Source organism: Myotis lucifugus, unplaced genomic scaffold (genome assembly GCF_000147115.1).
Source record: "Myotis lucifugus unplaced genomic scaffold, Myoluc2.0 scaffold_27, whole genome shotgun sequence".
NCBI classification, from domain to species: domain Eukaryota; kingdom Metazoa; phylum Chordata; class Mammalia; order Chiroptera; family Vespertilionidae; genus Myotis; species Myotis lucifugus.
Window position 1 is genome coordinate 10,345,848 of NW_005871075.1, and position 26,197 is coordinate 10,372,044.

Consider the following 26,197-nt stretch of genomic DNA (forward strand, 5'->3'; position numbering starts at 1 on the left):
AAGATCTATCTATTGATGTCAGTGTGGTATTGAAATCTCCTACTATGACTATTTTACTGTTACTCTCTACCTTTATGTCTATCAAGATTTGCTTTACATATTTAGGTGCTCCTCTATTGGGTGCATAAATGTTTACAAGGGTTATTTCCTCTTGTTGTATTGCTCCTGTTATCATTATGTAGTGTCCTTTGTCTCTTTCTGTGGCCTTGGTTTTAAAGTTTATTTTGTCAGATTTAAGTATTGCTACCCCAGCTTTTTAAAAATTCCCAATTGCATAAAATATCTTTTCCATTCCTTTACTTTTTAGTCTGTGTATATCTTTCGTTGTGATGACATGCTGTTGGTTTTTATATCAGTTTGTCGCATAGTCAAATCACTTTGCTTTTTATAGGGACTTTGGCTTGTTTTAAAGGGTTAATTAATCAGCAGGAAATTGTGAACTACTTGCTCTTAGGAACAAAGCTATGTACTTATAATTATTAAACACAACTTTAGTATTGAAATATGTGGTATATGAAAATTTTTAGCTTTTCCCCTTTTTGCATTTTCAGTCATTAGAACATAGTTTCTATGACATTGGTGTTTTGTTTTGTTTTGTTTTGTTTTGTAGGAGTACAGCTGTTAGGGCAGTTTTTCGGTTCCTATGCTGCTGTAAGAATGGTTAGTTTAATGTTTTTGCTTGCTACATGAACATTTATTGGGAGGAAAAAGATCAACTTTTTAGAAGAGAGACAAGGGCTATAAAATAATCTCTACCATAATTTTTCTAAATTCTAAGAAGGCAGGTCACAATGATTGTTGTATGTTTAGTCAGAGAAGTGTGAAAACACTGAGCTTTTTTAGAAATAGTTTCATTTAAATAATAGTATTCCTCTGCCTCTACTGAAGTGGATATAACCATTCAGTCCCACTCGGTCACAGAAGACAGCACTTTGAAAAACTTAGTATTAATAGATTAACTTTTATGTGGTATATAAGTAGGAAGGAGGATGAGAAAACATTCCTTAGAATGAGGATGGCAAATCCAAGTTCACAGTCTGTCTTTCACTGTTTATCATGCCCATAACAGATATTGCTAATGACTCATAGCTTTTTGGTGGAATTTTAAAATCTACAATGGATGTGGTCTTGGACACATTTTCTTGGACACATTTTCAGCCTATGGCTTCAGGCAGTATTTCGGAATTACTGTGTGACAAGAAACCTGTTTGCATCTTTTATCGAATGTAAGTTTGATGAGGATAGTTTTCTTCTTTTTCATTTTATTCTTCCTTCTGTCTGTAGTGCCTAGAACAGTGTCTGCCATAAAGTAGAGACTCAAAGTAAATGTCAAAACAAATAAATGAAAGGATGAATATCTGTATGAAGTGGAGAGAGACAGGTTGAAAACTCTTTGATTCTTTGTTGAAGCATCAGAATCTGTTCCCCTTTAGGTGGGTGTTTGTGTGTTTTTATTAGCTTAGGTCAGCACAGTCTGTCTTTGGCTTTGAATTTTCTTGCATGTTCTTCATACGGAATATAGACATGTGCCACCCATATGGTTGACATCTTATAGTAATAGAGATACAAGTACATTTCATAGCTTGATCAGTGTTCATTTCCCAATATATAATAGCTTAATTTTGTTGAATTTGCATTTAAAATATTATAGACAGTGTGCTAATTACCGTGATGTCAATGTGGATTAGACAGCTGACAAAGCAAACATTTGAGGACCAACATCTGTGCCAAACACCTTTAATTACAGTAGGCTTTGATCAGCCTAATTTTTCCCATAAATAAATTTGTTAGATTGGAACTGTTGAAATATCTGAGAATAATAAACCATCAACTTCATTTTCAAAATCTGTGCTACATGAAGAATAAATGTCTTTTTCCAGTCTTGCTTAAGTAAAGTTCTGTTATTTTAAAAGATTGCTATTAGGCAAACATGTTTTTCATAGACTTCCTTAGCCTTAAGTAGATGCTTGTTTTAATTATGATTAATATTAAACTCTATTTTTATCTAAGAAATTGCAATATTTTTCTGGAAGATGCCATGGCGAAGAGGTTTTGTAATTGAAGTTTAGAAATATATTGTTAAATTTCATCGAAGATGGAGGCCAGATGTTCAGTCCCTGAACTGTTAGTATAGGACTGTGTCCCATTTTTAAATATATTTCAGATTCCTGTACTATTAAAGACAGTTATTCTGTGCTAGACCACATGTTTACAAAGCATGTCTTTTCAGGAGTGTATTTGCCACTGTTTATCTATAAAGGAGAGCAATGCACAGGTCATCTCTGAGTTACCTCCTATAACTACCTCTGGGAGAATCTGTATGAGAAGGCCCAGGCTTCTAATTCATTTGTAGTTGAATATGAGTTTTGTTCTTTCTAGCCTTTACGATAACTTAAAGCCATAGCAACAAAACATAAAAATAAGTAGTTATTAAGTTAAATCAGATTTATGATTTGGTATTTGAAAATATCACATGGTTGATTTTTAAAAAAATATTCTGATTTGGTATTTGAAAATGTCACATGGTTAATTTTTTTAAAAAATTAACTATTTAAATCATTTCTACTTAAAAAATGCCCCGAGAATCTAAGACAAAATGAAAATCACACATGTTTTCATATTATTTGTGATGCTCTGTAATGAATTTGAAATTACAACTGAAACCTTTGTCATACCCTTGGGAAAGGGTAGATTGTGCAAATAAAGAGAGCGATTCCTTTTTTAAGAGGAGAAATGGTTCTCTTTTGCTGGTTACAGCAACATGATGGAATCCAGAACTAAGGTCTTGGCAGGCATTGTGTGTAATTGAGGAGATTAAAAATGAAACTGGTTTTCAAGTAGTTCTATGGCTAAATTATATTTACCATGTTTAATAGTTTATAAGGGTCATTTTATTTATAAGGCATATCTAAAGCTCTTATTCAAAGTACACAAGAACCAATTAGAGGACAATGTACAAGGTTACCTAGTCAAGTATACTTCAATTGTGTAGGTCAGACCATAATCTAGAGTTTTCGATAAGGGAGATTACTAAGGTAGGCCACTGTGATTGCTGGTGGTGATTTCCATGAGGTGGACACTGTGTAGAATGGAAAGAGACCCTGCTAGTAAGCAACCAGGTTCTAGTCCAAGCTCTGCCATAAGGACATTTATGACCTTGGTCAGATTACTTAACTCTCTAAACCTTTAGTCTGTGTGTTTTTTCATTTTTGAAATTGTGTATCATCATTCTTTTTTTTTTTTACTCCTGAGGTCTCTTCCATTTATTATGCTAAAAAAGATTTACCAGCTTTAAACATTTTTTTTTCAGAAAAGGTTGCCTTATCTACATGCAGTATTTAAAGCTGGTTTAAGTTTCTTCAAACACAAGTCAGTTGGTTTTCTTAAACATGGTTTCTTTAATGGTAATAGACTGTCACTGTGATATGACTATAGGCTCATTGCTATAGTTAATTTGTTTTTAAAAAATTTAAGTACAGTTTTACTTTACGTACACTGTCTCTAACAACTTAATATTTTCAAATTAGGAAAATTTGAAGCTCTCAAAAGTAGTGCATCATTAAATATGAGAACATATTAAAGGGTAGGATAAAGCCTGGCTGGGTAGTTCACTTGGTGAGAGCATTGTCCAGATACCCCAAGGTTGTGAGGTCGATCCCCAGTTAGGGCACATACAAAAAGCAACCAATGAATACATAAGTAAGTGGAACAACAAATGGATGTTTCTCTTTCTATCTCAGATAAAACAAAAATTTTAAAAAGGTGGTAAGATGAAAAAAAAAAGTATAAGGTAGTTTGAATTACCTATTATAATACTACCAAACATAGTAGCAAAATAAGCCTTTACAGGTGTTAACTGTCGTAAACACTTCATTTATAAAGGACTAGAGGCCCGGTGCACGAAATTTGTGCAGGGGGGGGGGGGATCCCCTCAGCCCAGCCTGCACCCTCTCTAATCCGGGACCCCTCGGGAGATAACCGGCAGTTGGACACCCTCTCACAATCCTAGACTGCTGGCTCCTAATGCTCACCTGCCTGGTTGCCCCTAACTGCCCCCCACTGCTGACCTGATCGCCCCTCACTGCCTCTGTGTGCCGGCCTGATCGCCCCTAACTGCCCCCTGCAGCCGGCCAGGTCGCCCCCAACTGCCCCCTCCCTGCTGACCTGGTCGTTCCTAACTGCCCCCCTGCCGGTCTGGTCACCCCTTACGGCTCCCCCACCCCCGTCGGTCTGGTTGCCCCCAACTGCCCCCCAGCCGGCCTGGTCGTTTCCAACTGCCCTCACTCCCACTGGCCTAGTCGCCCCTCACGGCCCCCTCTGCCAGCCTAATCGCCCCCAACTGCCCGCCCCCTGCTGTCCTGGTCACCCCTAACTCCTCCCCCCAACCCCCGCCAGCCTGGTTGCCTCTTACTGCTCCCTCTGCAGGCCTGGTTGCCCCCAACTGCCCCCCTCTGCCGTCCTGGTCGCCCAACGCAGCCTGCTTGATCAGTCGTTTGGTGGTCCCTCACTAACCCCCCTGCTGTCCTGGTCGCCCAACGCAGCCTGCTTGTTCAGTTGTTTGGTTGTCCCTCACTAACCCCCCTGCCAGCCTGGTCATAGGCAGCCATCTTGTGAGGGTGTGAGGGTTAATTTCATATTACCTCTTTATTATATAGGATGACCAGATTGAAATCAGAAGCAAAAGGGAAGATTTTGTCTGATTAACCTATTTTACAGGATAGAGTTTTCAGATTGGGGGGCATGACCTATAAGTGGGTTGTAGTAGTATTTTAGTGGGTCATGACCAGCATTATGAAAAACATAATAGATGAAAGTATATCACATGTAGTAACAGTAAATACTTTTCCATGAAACTTTGGTTTCAGTTCCTGTGTGGGTTGGTTCATGAGGTAAAATGTATTTATCTATTCTTCATTGTCACTATGAGCACTAGCACAGTACAGAGTGCATTCAAGGTAACAAGCAGTTAATAAATGCTTAATTGCACAAAATATAATTTAGTAATTTTATAGAGGAATAACCCCAGAATAATTTTAGCAAAGTTTTAAAATACAAAATGGTGTTAGGGAAATTGATAGAACTTACATGACATGTTGGGATTGTTTTGTTACATGCCTGTGACCTTCTTGGGTGTGGGGACTATGGGTCATATAGCTTTGCGGCAGTGTGCATGATGGGAAGAGCCTACTTTTTAGAGTCAGACCTGGGTTCCAGTTTTGACTGTTGCCACATATGAACTTTGGGACATTGAGCAATTTTTCCCAGCACTCTGAGCTTCAACTTTCTCTCTTAAAAAGGAGAAGAAGAATACTACCCCATGATTAAGAGAATTATTACTTATAAACACCAAGCACTTTGCCTGGAATATAGTAAATGCCTAATAAACATTTATTAAAATAATGAAAAGATTATACAAGCATAATCGAATAGGAATGTTTATTTTAAAACACTGTTTTGAGTATCCTGCAAAAAATATGAAGTATAAGATTGATTGGATCACATACATGGGTAGAAATTCTTCATCACCTTTTGGAAAATTAAAACAAGGCAGAATTATAGAAGACAGTTTTTTTGTTTTTTTTTAAATCAAACGCCCAGTTACGAAGTATAATATGGAAGATATAAATTAGGAATTAAGTGGGCCAAGTCCAATCAAAGAGTTACTTGTAAAGGAAGGTGTACACAGTGCACTTGGAGCTGTTTTGGGTAGTGAAATGCTCCAAGACAAAACCTAACTGCAGACAGTGAGTGAGCAAAAGACCGAATGCACTGCTCTGGGCCAGTGCGCAGTGGTCCATTTAGGGAAGAATCATATGGATCCCATTTATTAAGCGAGGAATCCTGACTCCAGTTGCAATCAGGATAAGAATCTTTAAGCTGTTCTAGATGGTTCTCTAGATTTTGTGCTAAGTTCAGTAATATGCTCGGCATTTTTTGGAAAGGTGGAAATAGCATGTTATCTTTGCCATTGTACTGAACTAGGCTGTACACACACCCAAGAGATAAATGCTGTATGTTGTTCTGTTAAATAAAAATAATGAAGTGTCTGGACATACAGCAGTATACTATAAATACTTGTTCCTTAGACCTATTGATACAAAGGGGGAGGATGTAGTGAGGTTATTAAAATAATGTCTTCGATAAATTCCTCAAATTCCATCATGCTAGAATTGAGGTTGGGGCAAGAAGCCTTCTAGGAATTTTATAGGAGTCAGCTTTATGATAAATTAAAAAGCTCTCTTATAGAGAGTCAATTTGTGGAAATTAGTACCACAAGATGGGATATAGATTGAAAAATTTGTAAAAATTAGATTCACAGATGATATATACATAACAGAATAATATTAAAGAACATTTGAGATATCGAGAATTTATTTTTTCTATTTAAAAAATGACATGAAGTTGTTCCTTAGTGTTAGATGGAGTGCAGGGTTAGTGGAAGGCTAGTCCAACTGCACACGTGGTCACTTTTCCTGTTAAAACTAGGGAGACCAGAGACCACCCAGAGTGTAGTAGAATGGGCCTCCTGATGCCCTTCATCAGGTGAAGGACAGCCCCTTCAGTTTCTGGTTTGCTGATCATTGTTTTCTTTTTCTTCTAGTTTGCTTCTAATGATATGGGTCACAGTTTTGCTTACCAGTATTTTCTCTGTTAGGGGATCTGAGGTAGAAATTCATATGAATAGCTATTACAGGCTTTTAGTTTATTCTTGAGGCTATTTTGATAATGTATATTTTTCTAGAATATTACTCATTGCTTGCAAATACGTATAGGCATATAGTTGTTCATAGCATTCTTTTATTATTATTATTTAAGTAGCTATAATTATGTCTTCCTGAGTTCTTTTTGCAACTGGTTTTTTGCTTGATTTTCTTGACATAACGTTTTTAAAGTAGGGGCTTTAATGTTTAGTCATCATATTACCTCCAGTGTAATGCTCACATATAACACCCTAACAACCCCCCCCCCCCCCCCCCAACAACCCCGATTACCTTCTGTTGAACTGAACTGAGCATGAGTTTCATTCTTCTGTCTCTGGCCAATACTGTGTGTCTATTGCTGGTTTTCTACCCTCTTACCTCCCATCCCCCGCAGGTAGGCATTCTCAAAACACTTTTCCTCTTTCCTATGCTCTTTTTTATTAGTGATCTTATCCAACGCACCCTTTTGCCATCACCTTTTTTACATAGCTTACGAATTTGTGACCCTAACCTGACCTTTCTTCTAAGCTCTAAACTGCTTGCTTGACATTTTCTCCAGGTAGCACAACCAAAGTGAAACTTCTTATTTCCCTCCACCCAAACCAGTTTTCCTCCTTGGCTCCTCTGTCTTCCCCTCTGTGTGCCCGCCTGCCAGGCTCTGTGCAGCCTACCTTCACGTGTGCACAGGGCAGCCCTCACATTCCCTCCGTCACACTTGTACTCAGGCCTCAGGTCTTTGTGGCCAGCTCCCTGCCTTGATCACGGAGTCCAGCTTATCTTCACACGGAAATAAGATTTAACTTGTTCAAGCATGGTCATCAGACTGGACTGCTCTTTAAAGGCCTCCAATTACTTGTTCTTCCCACAGCCTTCACAACAGGGGCAAACGCCTTAGCCGCCCCGGTCTTCCCCAGTAGTGCCCAAATGTTCCTGTCTTGTTTGTCACTCCCTTACCACCTTCCCCGTCCTGTATTCCAGCTCGAGTTCTGTCTACTCTGCTTTCTTCAGTTTTTGCTCAACTGTGACCCATACCCATGAGGCATACCCTTCCCTCATGTCTGCCTGCGAGAGGAAGCTTGTCAAGGGCAGTCCCTCACAGTCTTTGCTGGGTTTAGTAACCCGCAGAATGCTTTTCTTGTTCTTTCTAAGGCACTTAATCTCACTTAGTATTATAACCCTTTGTGTGCTCACCTAATACCTTGTAGTAAAAAGATGATAAACTCCTAGTAGGTAGGAATTGTTTCTTAGCTTTTTCTGTCAGCATTTAGCATAGTCAGGAAATACTGATCGAAAGTAATTAAGTGAAAAAACAAGCAAAGAATTTAATGGTTACAGTTGTGCCTGACCGGCATGGCTCAGGTTGAGCGTCAACCTATGAACCGGGAGGTCAAGGTTCGATTCCTGTCAGGTCACATTCCCAGGTTATGGGCTCAATCCCCAGTAGGGGGCATGCTGGAGGCAGCCAATCAATGATTCTCTCTCATCATTGATGTTTCTATCTCTCCCTCTCCCTTCCTCTCTGAAATCAATAAAAATATATTTTAAAAAAATAAATGGTTACAGATGTTGATAGTTTCCTCTAGTGAAACTTCTTACACTCTCTTCCTAAGAAGTTTACTCCAATGCGAGTCAACAGTGAAGAAGCACTAAACTTAGCCTTTCCAGAGATGTGGCTGCAAGCACGAGTCGTATTCCTGGAGTGGTGGGTGCTGCCTCTGTGGCGAAATCAAGATTCTGCTTGAAGGGCGTCTGGAGGCATCACATGGACACTGATGGATCCCTGCCTTGGCAGGGGTAGGTCCTCCCTCCTCCTCTCCCTCCCTCGACTGTTTTAAATAAGAGTTCAACAACTCATGGTACTCTTGTAAATTTTAAGATAAAAGTTATTGAATGTGAATTCAGTATGGACTTATAAATGTAAGAAGTAAATCCCACTAACTTTGTCCCTTAATCTGTAGAATGAAGGTGATTTTTAAAATGGTGATTAAAGAAACCCATCTTTATTAGGCCAATTTAATGTGAACCTGCCAATATATTTTACAGGGATGGTATTGGCAAATATTAAAATCATGCTTTTGTAGTTGAAATATCACGATTAAGCTGCCCATTAACTTGTCCGTAAATTTAACTTAAGAAATTCCATCGTGATAAAAGAGTTGGGAATACAGTGGGCAGATGTACATAGGAATTACACTAACCTAACATCTTGAGGACAGAGACGGGTGGACTTGCTCACCCAGTGTTGGTTCTGTAGCTTTCACTCCTCCCCACCTCCTCGCCTTCCACATATTTGTTAAGTTCTAACATGACCTGGGCCCTGGACTGGCAACCAATGTGAATGATGCAGACCCAGAAGCTGCCTGCTTGTAGCTTCTAGTCCAGTAGGCCTTTGAACACAGACATAGATGATAAACAAACTTTCTTATTTTGTAAAAAAATTTTTCTTATGACAATGTTTAGCTTTTTAAAGGGAAAAGGCAGCTCATGTTCAGGATGATAGTCATTTCAACAATAAACAGATTTTTAAAAAAAATATATCTTTATTGATTTCAGAGAGGAAGGGAGAGGGAAAGAGTGATAGAAACATCAGTGATGAGAGGGAATCATTGATCGGCTGCCTCCTGCATGTCCCCTGCAGGCGATCAAGCCCGTAACCTGGGCATGTGCCCTTGACCGGAATTGAACCTGGGACCCTTCAGTCTGCAGGCTGACGCTCTATCCACTGAGCCAAACCAGCTAAGGCAATAATCAGATTTTTAAGCTTTAGCAGTATAAAAGTATTGTGCTTGGTGCAGCACAGGCCTTCATCTGAGTCTCAGTTGGCTTATCTCTGTAAATAGGGGTGTTAAGAGAAGTAATGAATGTTTAGCAAGCACTTTGATACTTATACCCAGTGGCTGTACACAGTTATTTCCAAGTCATCGAACAGGTCAGAATGGCCAGTGTGGTGGCCTGGCCGGTGGGAGGGCCAGAAAAGCAGGGTCTTAGCAGCTTTGAAGAAGGAGATGCAGGTGAAGATGCTCTATTCCTGATTAAACATTTTATTATTAAACACTTATAGTTAGGAGTCTTTGTGTAGATTTCTATACATTTTGAAATATCACAAGAAACCACATAACTGAGCACAGTTGATTATTTCTTGACTAGAGGAGAGTATACATAATACCCTAGATTTGGATCCCCGTAGTAAAGGTGCCGATGTCATTTCATGCCAGCACCGCCAGCACTGCTGCTCTTGGTGTTTGGACATGAGTCGTGGGGATGGTGGAGCTGCAGTTTGTGTGGGAGAAGCCGGTGGCTGTGGGCCCTGGGTCCCTGCCATCTAGCCTCAGCTCTGCCCTGCTAGCTGGCCCGAACTTGAAGTCACTTTTCGCTCTACCTGTTAGCCCTGTTTGACCATAAGCAAGTCACCTGGACTCTTAATGCTTCAATTATTGAAAAATTTTGAGGGTGCTAGAGTAGATCTATATCAAGTCCTGAATAATAATAGTAAAAAAAAAAAAAAAGTATGATTTGGAGAAAACACTAGGCAAACAAAGTTGGTACTGAGATTTTTGTGAGAGGGAATTAATGCTGGTGCTGCATTTTGGAGTTTACAGCTAAAGCAAATCTAACTTATGAGGGAATCATCATTATAGTAGGATTTTCCAAGGTACATGTAATGGGTCCAAGCATTATATGTGATCCTGTAAGTCAAGGTTTAGTTGCTGTCACACTGCTGCTAATTGTTTTGGGGCTTAGTGGTTTTTGTTAGCCCCCTGTTACCCTCAGAAAGAGCAGATAGCACACATTGGAGCAGTAGTTGGTACATGTGCTGTTTGCCCTCTGGGGAAAAAAGTTACATTAAGTATGATTCTTTAAAAAGTGCTTTGATATTTTATCTGGCTGAAAAATTAATTTCTAAATTTGAAGACAAGTTCTGAGCAGAGGAGAAATTTATAAACTATGCATGGCACGTTTACAAATTCTTTGAAAACTCTGCCTGTGACTGTCTTGGGAGTGATTCTTTATCCCTGAGTTCCCATATGTCACACATTGCCTTTTTACCCCGGGGGGACCATATTGCATTATTTGTGATCCTTTGGAGTTGTATGAAATGATAATTTAACTTTTCAGATGTGGTTAATCTATAGTCCCTGCTTCCTAACTATTAACATACATGGCATGACAGGCTTAAATGTTTCCAGGTGTGATTGGAGAACTTGGACGGTAAATTACTCCTGGGTTATCGTGGCCACTGTAATTTACTACAAAACTGCAGCTTTGTCATCAGCAGTTGGAAAGAGTATGTTAACATTAACTCCTCCACTTGAGACACATTTACATTAAATAAATTAACCGTCGTCTTAAGTCAGTTAAAGTGTTTATAATATTATTTAGAACTATGTTTTGTCTTTTGACTGGTGGAACTTTTGTTAAGAGAGGCCTTGATTTATATAATCTTGCTTTGTTTTGTAAGACTTACTACAGTTAGGGAGCTCTTGCCCCTGTTCTGTCTTCCCTCTGGGAGCTTTTCCTCACCTTAGTCCCACTTTGTCCCTGCCTGTCTGTCCTCCACTCCACAGCTTGCTCCAGTCCCATTTTCCTCCATGAAAGAGTCACCATTTATCAATGCATAAGAGGGCCCATTTAACCGCAGTTGTTGTTATTAGCAGTAAAACTCCTTAGACAGCTAGAGGGTTTGTTGTTAATGGAAACATCAGAGAGGTTAGGTTCTGTTTTGTAGCTGGCCAGGAGAGGAGTGAAATTCTGGGCAGAGGGAGCGGGTGAGGTGGTGAGTTGAAAGGCTGCAGGCTGGCCCTTGGTTGAGAATGACTCACTGGCTGGCTCTGCTGCACTCACTGTTCCTTACCCATGCCTGTCTTCTCTCAAGCTTGGTTCCTCCCTCAAATTTCCAGTCCACTCCTGGTCTTCTTCCACTCTTAAACCTTCCCCACTTCTTCTGCCCCATCATCTTTCGTAGGACATTTCCCACATCCCCAGCTGCCTCCCCGCTGGCCCTCTGGGAACCCCTGCTGCACTCAGTGGCAGACACAGTACTGCCCTGTTCCTGTCCAGGAGGGAGGGGGAGGGGGCATGTCCTCTGAGGCAAGGAGGGGAGGGGAGTTCCTGACACCCCTGCTGGGGATTCTGAGTGTTCTCAGTAAAATGGTTTCACTCAAGCTGGTTAGCTTTTGCAGAACTGTAAAGACTATACTCTAGTACAGCGATTTTGAACCGGTGTGCCGAAAGAATTTTTAAAACATGCAATACCTGACTATTTAGTCAGGGGTGCTGACCTCTTTTCCCTTAGATTGTCAAGCAGAACAATGACAACAGCCAACATAGCAATAGCCATCTAGTGTGAATGCCATGTCTTGAACCATAAATATATAGGTCATATGATAGAATTGCATTTTAGCTATCATGTCGCATAATAAGGTTGTGTCTGATTGGTTAATTCTTGGTATCAGAAATCCTTGCTCCAAAGTCACTTTGGAGCAAAAAGGGTAGGTAATTACTGTTATTATTTTTTGTAAACCAATCAAAATTATACCTATTACTAGAGGCCCGGTGCACGAAATTCATGCACTGGAGGGTGGGGTTCCCTCAGCCCAGCCTGCCCCTCTCACAGTCCGGGAGCCCTCAGTGGATGTCCTACTGACAGCCACAGTCTGGCAGCAGAGGCTCGGAGCAGGCGTCCCGTGTGTGTGTGTGTGTGTGTGTGTGTGTGTGTGTGTGTATGTGTCTGCTGGGGCCTGCCCCCAGCCGCACCACATAGGCTTGGAGCAGTGTGTGTGTGTGTGTGTGTGTGTGTGTCTGTCTGTTGGGGGCTGCCCCAGCCACACCGTGGAGGCTTGGAGCAGGCGCCCCTCTGTGTTGAACTCTCAGGCTTCTGGCCTCCACTGCGTGTTGTTATCTCCCTTGAGCTGTGGCCAGGGTGGGGTGCTGCCTGCAGGCCGTGCTTTCCTGCTCACAGATCGCCACAGAGACCCGGGGGCAGGCCCTGCTGGGTGCTGCCTGTGGGCTGCACTTTCCTGCTCTCGGATTGCCACGGTGACCCAGGAGCAGGCCCTGCTGGGTGCTGCCTACTGGGGGCTGCCTGTGGGCTGCGCTTTCCTGCTCACCAATGGCTGTGGCGATTCGGGAGCAGGCCCTGCTGGGGGCTGCCTGCAGGCCGTGCTTTCCTACTCGCGGATCGCCATGGCAACCCGGGAGCAGGCCCTCCTGGGAGGCCCGGATGGCAGCGGGCGGGTGGCAGATTGCGCTGTCCCGCCCCACCTGCAGTATGCAAATTTAACGGCCACCTTGGTTGGGTTAATTTGCATACTCTTCTGATTGGCTGGTGGGCGTAGCGAAGGTATGGTCAATTAGCATCTTTGTCTTTTATTAGTGTAGATTGTCAGATTGGCAAAAAATATATTTTTTGGTGTGCTGCAGAATTTTAGTAATTAATGTGTGCCATGAGATGTAAATCACCGCTCTAGTACTATACAAACAGAAAATGGGTTTAAAAGGACTTTGTTGCTAGTCTGAGGCCACCTAATACCATATATAACAGTGTTCATATGAGAGAGTGTCCCAGGTCCCAAACAGTCAAACTAAAATGAATTATTGAAACACATTTTTCTAGGAAGATGATTTGATCTCGTGGAACTCATGTTGAATGTCTTCTCTGTCACTTTTTCTTAATCCTGAATTAGAACAATAGGTTCAAATAAGACACATCTATCCTATCTAATAAAAGAGAAACATGGTAATTAGCGTACGACCGCTACCCTTTTCATTGGCTAATCAGGGCGATATGCAAATTAACTGCCAACTAAGATGGCGGTTAACCGCCAACAAAGATGGCGGTTAATTTGCATATGTAGGCACAATGCAGGGAGGCGAAAGGGAAAGCAGGAAGAAGCCCCCTGCCACTGACAGTGATCGGAAACCCAGGGCGGAGCTAAGAGCCCGGGGGCAGCCCGAGCCCAGCCATGATCGGAGAATCGGGCGCCTTTGCCGCCCTGGTCAGTGATAGCGGGAAGTAGGGGTGTAGCCAGCGATGGGAGCTGGGCACGGGCGAAGCTGGCAGTCCCGGGAGCTAGGGGTCCCTTGCCCGGGCCTAAAGCGGAGCCCGCGATCACGGGGCCGCTGCAGCTGCAGGTCCCCGCTGCCCAGGCCGGACGCCTCGGCCAGCCTCACGCAGGGCCCTGCCAAGGGTGTCTCTATGCCACACCCCATGCTTTGCTCTGCTTCTCCAGCAGGGTGGCCAAGGCCACAGGAGCCCTGAACCTCCCCCTCCTGGGACCTTCCAGATCTCTGCTTCTTCTGTGGGATGGGACCAAAGCCCTTTGGTTTAGTACACGTAGGCTAGGCTCTCTCCAAAGAGCTTAAAGCAAACAAGGAAACCAAGAGATAATTCAGTGTTCAGCCCTAGATGTCTTAGCCTGAGTTTTGGCTTCCACAGACCTATCCCTCTCCACCCACCTCTCAAGAGGTTAGAGCACCAAAGGTGAGGAGAGTAAGGAAGACATGAGGACCCCAAGCCTGGGCCCTGGTGATGATGGGAAAGCTGAGACACAACCACCTTAAACCCTGCCCTCAGCTCCATGGAGATATTCACAAGGAAGATTTTTACTAGCCTCTAACCTTCCAACAAGAGGATCAAGGCTGGGCTGAGGGACACCCTCCTCCTCCTGTGCACGAATTTCGTGCACCGGGCCACTAGTATATATATAAAAGCCCAGCAACCAGAATGGCGGAACAACCAGAATGACCAGTGGCTATGATGCGCACTATGGCAGCCAACCAGCCTGATTGGGGCCCCTATCGGACTCCCCCGCCTGCCTCGCCCCCCATCAACCCCCAACACCCTGATCGGGGGCAGGGCCAGCCAGCCTACCGCCCGTGCCACACCCACCCCCCCACCCCCCCCCACCCCACCCCCCGTCGGCCCGGCCCAATGGGCCCATTTGGGGCGGGCTGGACAGACCCCACCTGTGCACGAATTTGTGCACTGGGCCTCTAGTCTAGTTTATAATGAAAGAGAGGACAGGGCTCTTTGTCCTCAGAGTTTTACATTGCTCACCCATTTTAATGCGCCAGTGTTAAAGCACTGTTGGATCCCCTTTGAGATAGTAGTGGTATGCACTCATTGTTTTGGTCATTTTTGACATTCTAGGAAATATGCTTAGTATGGCAGAATGAAACTTAAGGACCAGGAAGGGCATAAGTAGGAATTTTGCACTGATTTCATTTACAAAATCCTAAATTTTAAAGGAATCTTTGATCTGAGGCATTGAATGAACTTCAATTCTACTAGTGACTTTGTCCCTTGAAAATTGTTTACTAACCTATGGGGTTATAAGTATAGGCATTTCTTTTAACGCATTTAAATGTATTTGCAGTGACTGCTGAAGTAATTCAAATTTATTGACCATAGGAGGATATTAAATATTTATCTTTTCTGCTTAGTGCCTGTAGTGAAATAGAATATAAGCTAATGGTTATTGGCTTATTGGCTGTTATTTCTGAAATACTATCTTCATGTACTTTATTTAGCAATATTACTTATATTTTGTGCATGTTAAATAGCAAATACATTGTGTAGGGAATCTGTCTTACATAAATTTTGCTGCTTAGCTAAAAAATATTTTAGAAGATATTTTAAACTATGTAAGGTACATATGTGTACATGTGTTTATGTAAGTTGTGCGTTATAGAGAAATCTATATTGTTAAAAAAACACAACTAGAGTAAAATAATAATGTATTAGTATCCTACTGTGTGTTCTGGCCACTTGCAGCATCTAATGCATTCCAGGATGTTAGAAAGTGGGCAGTAATTCAGCACATGAGAATCTGTGGCAATCACATTAGCTTCGTATTAGGATGATCACATAAAAAATATATTTGTAGATGTAAATCTGAAAAGCCAATTTATTTGGGTTTCCTTCAAAGTAATGATAATGCAGTATTAAGCATAAAAATGTCTGATAATGAAAGCAAATTTTATTTGAATTGGTATAAACATTAGGAAAAACACAAAAAAGTATTTGCAAGTTTTAAACTTTAAGAGAGAAGGGGACGGGTGGAGGGATGGAATGAAAAAGGTGAAGGGGACTAAGGCACAAACTTCCAGTTATAAAAATAAACAAGTCACAGGAATGTAATGTATAGCATAGCATTGGTTCTTTGGTGTTCATCTGAATAGGAAATAAGGTTGGATAAAGAAATAGAGAGGATACAAATTAGGCCTTAAACGCTTGGCACAGGTGTTAAAAATTGGTTCAGACAATAAATAAAATAAAAAAACAAATGTAAAAAAAATTTGGTTCAGCTCACAGCATAGAGCGAGCCATTGAAAGGGTCTGAGCAGAGTTTGACATGAAAGCTGTCTTAGATTAGTTTGTATAGAATGGATTGTATAGACAAGAGACTAGTTAGTTAAAAGGTTATTGAATGGTAAAATTATGAAGACCTGGACTAGGGCAGTAGCAGCAGAAACAAAAAGAGGAGAAGATTGATATGAAGTAGAGTAAATGGTGAAAGGAAGACAGACATGAAATTCGCAATTAATAAGTATGTTTATGTGCAAACCATGTATTGCAGCACAGTGTAACTGACCAGTATTCCCCCCTCTTGGAAAAGAGGAATGCCATATTGGTCAGGCAGGGATATGTTGTCGTAAATGGCCTGGGTGAAGAACCTTGGCTTGAGCCAGCTGATGGAGGGGCCGAGGTGGCTCTCAGGACCACCAAAGGGACAAGTGCAGATGCCGGATACCATCAATGACCTGGCGTTGTTGGCTGTGTCCTCAGAGTTGTCTAGACCAGTGGTTCTCAAACCTCCGTGCCTTAGCACATTGGTGAACTGCAAACCCTTTAGGAAACGTGCTGTGAAAGTTTGGAAGGCTGTGTAAGCTTTTTGCTGCATAGTCACATTGTCTGGTCATGTGTGAAAGAGAATCTAAACCGAGCACGTTATTCCCTGTGGACTGGGAGAAGGCAAATGATTGCTGTTACTGAGCAAGAAGCTTCACCTCTCAGGCCAGTACCGAGGACAGAGCGGTGTGCACTGCCTCACACCAGCCCCAGGAGGGTCTGGGCACTCCAATGGCAGGGAGTCACCAGTACCCTGAGATACGCATGGGGATAATAGTGAACGTTTCTGATTACTTATTCCTCGCTTGATTCAGTTTGGTTTTGAGTTTTAGTTCAATCAAGTCAGCTAATAAATGAAAGGTCTAGTCTCTGAGCATGTCCTGCAAGTTGGAGAAGACTGGTCCCACCAGCCCTTATATAAATGCTGCAACCACATATTGAAGTGGATAAAGCTAGAGTGAAAAGAAAATGGCATTTGGATATGAGATCTTAGGTTTTAATTCGTGCTTTGCCATTAGCAGTGAGAACCTAGGCAAATTATTTAATTTTCTTCTTTTCTTTGCAAAATGAAAGTAATGTTTACCTTTCAGGCCTTCTTTGATGACTTGAGATAATAACTGTAAAATATAGGCACTGGATCTGTGAATAAAAACAATTTATGCCCCATCTCCAAAATGTGATGATTTCAGTGCTTTTCGCTCCACTCTGTATTAAGCAACCACATCCCAGCTCCTGTAAAGCATGTTTCTCGGAACTATGGACTCTTGGAGTTTGATCTTTAAAGACTAAACAGACAGAGAGGATTCCAAACACCAAAGCAAGCATCAGCCACTTGTGAATTATTTCAAATGGGAGAAAATACAAGTATCAAAATTTGCTGTTAACTTCTTATATCATATACTGTAATATTCATTGTAAGGTTTCTTTAAAAAACAAAACAAAACCTCTCCTCCTCCTCCCCAAACAACAACAAAACTTATGATGGAGATAGAGGGGATTTTGGCAGAACTTTCTGTCAACTTTCACTAAAAAAGATTCATTTTTTAAATATAGAATTGGGAATAAATAGGGAAGAACTTTCAGTCAGACCAGCATTTTTGAGATAGACTCAGAATCATGTTGTAATACACTGTAAGTAGGTGGTTTTCTTTTTACTTATTAGGCATAGTTTCAAACCTGCTTACAAATCTAGCCATTTAAATTCACAGTAGGCTGAACTTGGCACAGATCTTCTCTGCTCAAACACAAATGTAGTTGTGTTATTTCACGGAAGAAAATTGACTAGCTTTTTAAAATTTTTTTAATTGTTAGAGATTGAAAAAAATTGGAGTGTCTGTCCAGTTTTAGCTACAAGCAGTTGTGTTGGCTTAATTCCCAGCTCCTTCTAATTCCAGTTACTGCTTACTGTATACTTGTGTTTTTAGTAAAATAGCCAATTTATACCTCTTAAAATGGCTTCCATCATCACATAGTGAATGCTTTTCATAAGTATTGTTTTTGAAACCTTATAAAGGGATTCATGTAACGTGAGTATAAACGTAGATCCTGTTGACCTTAAGGGAACATTACATTCTAAACTTGTCAGTCTCTCTTGCTCATGTCATGATGTAAGGCATGGCTTATTGTTAAAACTCATTTGTGTCTGTGTGTGAAAATGCAGTTTTTCCTACTGTCTTTGCTGGGACTAGAACATCATAATGATTTTTTTCATATTATGTTTCATTGTTTCCTCACTGAATATGAGATTTTACTATAGAAAATTTAATGTAAGCATTTAAAGATAAAGTTTTGCTTAAAATGAACTTAGGTAAAGTTTGATTTTTACTTTGGTTTCTCTGGCAGTAGGTGGTGGTTTAATGCCAGAAAAGAAAAAGTAGATATAAAAATAACATCAAAGTATATTGCTTTAAAAAATTGATACAAGTTAATACATAGAAGTAATTTTTAGCTTAAGGAAGGAATATCTCAGTTACTTTTAGCTATACATTTTCCTAGTGAACTGAAGAGAACTATTAAAAAGGAAAACATCTATATGTAGTTTATACAGTTGTAGTAGTTTTTCAAGTTAAAGTTTTAAGTAGCATTTAAATTTGAGGAAGCTAGAATTTTGAATTAGAATAAATTCAAAGATCTGTACAAGCTATAGCTAAAACTCAAAGATTGAAATGATCCTTTGTGATTACTTAGGTTATTTTAAGAATCTTACTTTAGCATTCTGGCATTACATTGGTCAGTAAAAGTTAGATTCTATTTTTGTTTTAGTAAGAAAGCTTTATGTTGATTCTATACACAGAAATAATTTATGTCATAATTTTACTTTTGACCATTATTATAAGGGAAAGTCCAGGAAATAACATGTTAAAAATCTAATACCTATGCTGAAGCTATAATTTAAAGGTGGAGTGTGCTTTTTATAATTAAAAGCTATACTGCTGTGGGCAATTCGGGATGTAAAGAATTCCTCCTTAGTGTTAGAACTATTTTCTATGCTGGTTTTCTTTTTTAAGTAAAAACAGTATGAAAGGCTTTAAAAGAAATTAGCTAATTGAAAGTTTTTATTTAGGAGGGGAAAATTACTATATTAATTTCTTATCTAGTTGCTTTGCATAACTGCCTTTCCCAGAAAATTGAAGATAACCAACCCTGAGGTGTTAGAATTGCTTTTATTTATGTAAGGACTTCAACTGGAAATCTTCCTTAAGTATATTGTATACATTTATGCCTTTTACTAGTCAGATTACATACATATAACGTATCCTTTTCTTGTGACAACATGAATTTTTATTGTGTTCAGCTTTTTGCTTTTTTATTGTATGGCATCAGGCTTTTCCAAATTTAATTTCTTGTGTTTGATTTTTTTCTATGACTGTCAGCTATCAGCATTCATAAATTCTTTGACCATGCAAACCAGATAATAATATAAATTACCATTCTTTAATGTTTTATAATCTTTTTAAATATATATATATTTTTTATTGATTTAGAGAGAAAGGGAGAGGGAGAGATAGAAACATCAATGATGAAAGCGAATCATTGATTGGCTGCCTCCTGCATGCCCCCTCCTGGGGATAGAGCCAGCAACCCAGGCATGTGCCCTTGACTGGAATCAAACCTGGGACCCTTCAGTCCGCAGGCCGATGCTCTATTCACTGAACCAAACCAGCTGGGGCTGTTTTATTATTCCCATCCTATGGAGGAAACAAGTCAGGTTTAGAGTTTAAATAATTTACTGAAGGTCAGGAAGCCAGTAAGATGAAATATGACTCAGATGAGTTTTTATGTGTGTGAATATGTACAGAGTTTTGTAAATGCTACCTAGATCAACACATAGAAAATTTTTAGCACCCTAGAAGACTTTCTTGTGTGATCCCCAAAGATAACCACTATTCTGATCTTGATCGCCATTGATAGATCTCTCTATCCCCCCTTGATTAATATTGCCTGTTCTTGAACTTTATAAAAATTGAATCATATAGAATGTACTCTTTGGTGTCAGGCTTCTTTTGCCCAGCATTACCTCTGTAAGATCTATCTGTGTTGTATAATGTTAGATTTTTCTTTTTCATTGCTGTGTAGTATCCCATGGTATGAGTATATTAAATATTGTATATTAATTTTGTTGATGGACATTTGGGTCATTTCCAGTTTTGTCTACTATGAGTAAAGATGCTATAAACATTCTTTTTAATAAAATTTATTTATTTGAGAGAGACACATTGATTTGTTATTCTACTTGTTTATGCATTCATTGGTTGCTTCTTGTATGTTCCCTGATGGGAGATCAAACCCACAACCTTGGCATATTGGGACGATGCTCTAAGCTATGAGCACTCTTATACGTGTTTTTTTAGTTTTATGGATTTTTAGTGTTTACTTCTCTTGGATATATAACCAAGATTGAAATTTCTGGGCCTTGGGAATAGTGCATATTGAGCTTTAGTAGGTACTACCAATTAGTTTTTCAAGTATTTGTACAAGTTGACACTACCATCAGCAGTATATGGGGCGGGGTGGGGGGGGGGTTGATCAATCTGCATCTTCATCAAGTTGATATTATCAGACCTATTATTTTTTTCTCTTTTTAATTTCAGTTATTTTAGTAGGCTATCTAGTTTAATACCAGGGAAATACAAATTAGAAGTTATGTTTTAGACTAGAAAACATTTAATGTGAAAAGTGTATTTTTATTCATAGAAATTAATAGTGGGTATACATGATCTTGAATATTGTCAAGATTGTTTTCCCAATCCCTGCTTTATAAGTAAGCCTTGATTGCTTATTTAATTAGTGGTACGAATAAAGTTTTCCTATAAGGACAAGTGTAGTATACTAGAAATCTCTTGTTTTATTTACTTAGGGAAATTTTTAAAGGAATTTAAGATGGTAAAGATCTTTATTTAAGAAATCAAGTTTGCAAATGATGATTACAAAGGACACATGGAGAGAATAAGAAAAATTATACCCAGGAATGTCACAAACTTAAAAATTGTCTTGTAGAAGAATTGAGTAATGACCTTTATAACTGAAAAATTAAAGTCTTTGTTTTGCATTGGAATATAGCAATTACATATAATCTTTAGGCGTTTATCTCACATTTCTTTCATTTTATGGCTTACATAATAATACACTAAGTTTTTAAAAATTGTTGGAATTGATTAGTTCTTGCTTTTGCTAGTTCATGCAAGTTACAAGTGATTGGCTTTCCCGTATGAGTCTCAGGTACGCTGATTAGTCAGGCGGTCTCATCTGAAACTAATGTATAATAGTGTTGAGTTGTATGACTTGCCATACCAGTTTCACAGTGTTTTTGTTTTGCTCAGAGAGATGAAAGGTTTATTTAAGTGTGGCCACACTGGTACTGCATTCCTGGTGATCTTGGTTGGTTAATGACAACCCATGTCATAGAAATCAGGAACTGTGGGTTGAGTCTCTGGGATGTAGTTGGTTCATAAAAATGCTGTCTCCGAAAGGACTAGGGACTGTTGGAAGCACTTGGTAAGTAACACAGCTTTAAAAAATCTATCTATCTCTCTCTCTCTCTCTCTCTCTCTCTCTCTCTCTCTCTCTCTCTCTTGCCTGTCTATTTGTCTGTCTTTCCATTCTATTTTTAAACTCTTGTAATACATCACTGTTTAATCATATTATTTATGGTATGATTGCTTTCTCTAGTAAGATTAAGAATGACTTTGGAAATCCAGGTAACTTCTTTCCAAAGTTTAGTAGGTTTGTTTTGGCTGGAGTGTTTGGTTAGTTGTGAACGTGTTCATATTGTCACATTGTACTGCTGCTTGTGTAACTGGTTGATTTTTCACTGAGTTAACTTTGTCAGTCAGTGTTGCCATCTATGACTTATATATGTATATATTTTATTATAGAGAATGTAATGAAGAATTGTTTAAAATAAATGTCTTTGAAAATATCAGTTATAGCAGTTTGCTACTTAGCAAGTTTTTAGGTATTCTTTGTAGAATATTTGAATGGATTGTGATATAGTACAGATTTCATAGGAATATTGGGGTAAATGTAAGTATGCATTTATGAAGAGAGGAGATACACAACAGTCTTGTGTTCTGTTCATTATTCTTTTACCAGGCATACTTCACTCAATACATTTCAGGCATATTACTTAACTGTTCAAATGTAAATGAATTTCCCTGGCCAGTGTTGCTCAGTGGTTATAGTGTCAGCCCACAGACCGAAGGGTCCTGGGTTCCATTCTGGTCAAGGGCCCATGCCTGGCTTGTGGGTTCATTTCCCAGCCCTGATTGAGGTGTGCGCAGGAGGCAACCATTGATGTGTCTCACATGTATGTTTCTCTCTCTTTCCCCTGCTTCTCTCCCTTCCACTCTCTATAAAAAAAACCAATGGAAAAAGTATCCTCAGGTTAGGATTAAGAAGGGAAAAAAAAAAGCAAATGAATAGACGGCAGGTTTGTTGTTCATTTGAAGGCTGTTCCTGTGTTTTTGTGTTGTAAGAAAAGAGATGACACAAAGCAGAATGTATTAATCTCCTTGTGCAAGCTGCAGGGATATATGTAATCTTTGAATAGGAGTGGAAAGTTTTGAAGTTAGGCAGGGAAAGCTTAAGCAAAGGCAATGAAGTGAGTTAGTTGCTGGTAAAGAGCTATTGGTACAGGACTGAGTGAGTTACTGATTGTCGTGTCCAAGAGTGCCGTCTCTAGAGAAACCCAGTAAATAAGTTATTTATTAGAACCATAGTAAAGTAGCCGAGGCCTTTTTTTAAAAGGCCATTTCTGCCTTTTGTATGTCAGTGTTGAGTTTATGGACTAGTACTAATAAACTTACTTGAAATTTTAAAACCACTGAAGGCTAAATATCTCATCACCTCTCTCCTATTCCATGTTTTATGTATCTGGAAGATCATTAAGGTTGGGAAAAGAGCTTAGAGCCACCACTGATTGAGGAGTGTTCAGAAGTGGATGTGTGTAAGGGACTAGGGCACTCCACTAGCTTTTGGGCTGAAAATCTTCAACATTGGATCACTGGGGCTGTAGCCAACAGTCTTGGTGATTGATCTTATATAAGAAATATAGGAAATTAAAAACCTGTCAGTTATCCTTGTGTGAACCTTCCATGTTACAGGCAATTTTTAAGTTTCTTTAAATTCTTTATATAATTCTAGGAATCACAGCGCTTGTGTGTTTCTCTCTCTCTCTCTCTCTCTTTCTTTCTCAAGAGCAGAAGGGTCAGTGTTCCATGTGTTTGACTAATTTGTTTGACTAATTTTAGTGCTATCAGTATTTTGAACTAATAGTGAAATGCCTGCATCCTTTCATATTATGTGGGAAAGAATGTGTGTGCTTTATAAACAGTAAATAAGTTATTTATTAGATGTATCTGGTGGTAGCTTAATTATTAAAGGTAAGATACATGTAAGATACATGTACTTTATATTCATATATACACAGACTCACAGTTTGTGTTATAAGTACTAAGCAACTTTGACAGTAAACTGCATTGACCTATATCATGGGGCATAGGAAGAACTGAGGATAGTTGGAGTTTCTGTGGAATTGTTGAACCTTAAACCCAGTGTTTTTGGCCTGACTTGCCAATTATGAGGAGGTAGAGAGTAGACAGGCTGGTTTTCTGGTGGCTCCATCTGAGCCGTCTCTGCCACTGCCAGGGTAGGCGTGTTCCAGGGAGAGCAGGAGAGCAGTCTGCTGCTCACAGTGTTGCTGGTCATGGCCTCCATCTCTGAGGTGACAAAGCCTTGGCCAGAAAGACCAGAATGCTAGACCAATTCATGGACCTCCATGTCAAAGATTCTGGGAGAGAACTAAGTCTCACTTTAGCTTCTAGGGAAAGTAGATTATATTGTTAAATTTAAAAATTCTTAAATAGGAAATACAAGAGAAAACTGGAGTAAGATGCCATTTCTACCTATCAAATAGTAAAACGAGTGAGAGTCTGCCCTTTGCTAATTAGGTTGTTATTAAACAGCATTTTCACGAACTGCTGGTTAGTGGTATCGATGGTCTTTTGGAGATTGTTAATCTATAGATACATCCTATAAGGGTAAGGGTAATTAATATTAACAGCTTTTTTGTAGCCTCTGGCACCTGGTGCTTGATAAATTCAGAGGGAATAAGTGGGTGAAAGTTTGCACTGGATTTTGGACACAAATTGACAAAGTTTTTCAAGCATATCCCTTTGGAGTTACATAGCATGTACATTGATAAGATGGAGAAGGTAAAGAAATTTGAGCTGGAATAATCACTAGCTTACTTGGTATATTTTACCCTAAGAATGTGTATCTTAGTCATGTGCATATTAATCTTGAAAAATGGAATGCTTTATTATGCAAGACAGATTTGGAGAGGGAGAGAAAAAACAAATGCAGAGCCGGTTAGAGTGGTATGTGGGACCATTTCTGGGTGCAGTAAGGGTCTGGGCCTGAGAAGTGGGACCTCGCATTGCTCAGGGAAGCAAGCTGGTTCATCCTCACTGAAGGGCAGGATTGCTCTGGGCATACTGTTAATTGGCCATGTAATATTTGAATAGTTGTATGTACATATGCATATTCATTATTTAAACTTTAACACTTTTTTGGATTTTATTTTTTCCTAGAAAATCAAAAGTTAAACTCATAGGTTTACATCAAATGACAGAAAGATAATGATAGTTTGATAGGCAATATTCATCAATTTGATTTACCCATTGTTTTCTAGAAATTTGGTCTAAAGTACCCCTAGATAATGATTCCCTCTCCCCCAGGCTGAATAATTAGCAAAGGACTTAATGTATCAAATACTCATTTTTTAATTTTATTAAATTTCCAGATTAGGCTACTATTGCCCTAACATCAATAACCTTTTCAAAGTTAGCTAATTTTATTCTTTTCCTACCCAGATAATTTTGTTAACGTTTTGTCCTATGTTGATGTGCTTTCTTACTGTTGCTACATTCAGTGTCCATTTAACTGCCTCTCACTTGTTAGTCATCTCTTATATTATCTCCTGTTTTAAAACATAGCAAAACTCCTAACCCATTTGGCTTAGTGGATAGAGCATCGGCCCATGGACTGAAGGGTCCTGGGTTCAATTCCAGTCAAGGGCATGTACCTTGGTTGCAGGCTCAATCCCCAGTAGGGGTTATGCAGGAGGCAGCTGATCGATGTTTCTCTCTCATTGATATTTCTATCTCTCTATGCCTCTCCCTTCCTGTCTGTAAAAAATCAATAAAATATATTTAAAAAAATAAAACATAGCAAAACGGACTCAAAAAAGCTGTTCTAATTAATATCAGCTGTCCACCAACCATTCTGCATAACCATTTTTAGCCAGCTGTTATACAAATAAATATTAGATTTTTCTACATTTTTCTTTCATTTCTTTTTGTTTTGTTTCTTTTACTTATTTTACTTTTATTGTTTTCAATCAACAAATATTTAATTCCTCTTTTTTATATTTATTGGGGTGACATTGGTTAATAAGATTATATAAGTTTCAGGTGTACAATTCTATGATACCTCCTTTGTATATGGTATTCTGTGTTCCCCACCTAAGTCAAGTCTCTTTCCATCACCATTCATCTCCACTGTGTTTCCTTCAGATAGGAAACTCTTTGAGGGCAGGGATTTTGCTTGATCATCGATGTGTGTGACAGATTTCCAGAACATGGTTGGATACACTGTGGACTCAGTAAATACTCACTGACTAGCTGTTGAAATATCTGATACAGCCTCTCAAAGTGTTTAGCATAGTCTGAGTAGTTCACGTATTAGTTAAATCTGACTCAGTAATTGGCAGTCCTAGTGTTTGAAGTGGTGACGGAATATCTGCTCATCTCTCACTAATATCAAACAAGTACCTAGTAGAAGAGTCTATGACACAGCCTAAATAAAGACAGAGATGCAACCCGGACTTTGTGGAACCTAGAAGTACAAGTCAAAACACATCCTTAAAATGACAAATTCTTTGAAATCTTTCTGAAGGTCCTGAGCCCTTCACTTCTGTGGCTATTAGGAGGAGTTAGCTGGTTGATCTCTGCAACGTCAATAATGATTATAGTGATTGCTGTAATTATCAAGTACCTACTATGATCCTTCTATATGTGCTTTACACATGTGTTTGGTTTTTTAAATTTACTCTCTTAAAAACTCGACATGGTATATGTCATTCCCA

The 26,197-nt window shown here is 39.5% G+C and overlaps 1 protein-coding gene across 7 annotated transcripts in view; it reads left to right on the forward strand.

The window, feature by feature from the left end:
* Nucleotides 1-26,197, forward strand: part of NCOA2 (nuclear receptor coactivator 2) — a 257,444-nt gene that overhangs the window by 48,927 nt on the left and 182,320 nt on the right. For 4 of the 7 annotated variants that reach the window (XM_023751990.1, XM_006086380.3, XM_023751986.1 and 1 more), the window contains exon 1: nt 21,324-21,546. The exons of 1 other annotated variant lie outside the window; for it this stretch is intronic. The gene's annotated coding sequence lies outside the window, so the exon portion shown is untranslated. Of the gene's footprint in view, nt 1-21,323; nt 21,547-26,197 lie in introns of those variants that run through there. 2 more of the 7 variants (XM_006086378.3, XM_023751989.1) reach the window with 2 other exon arrangements.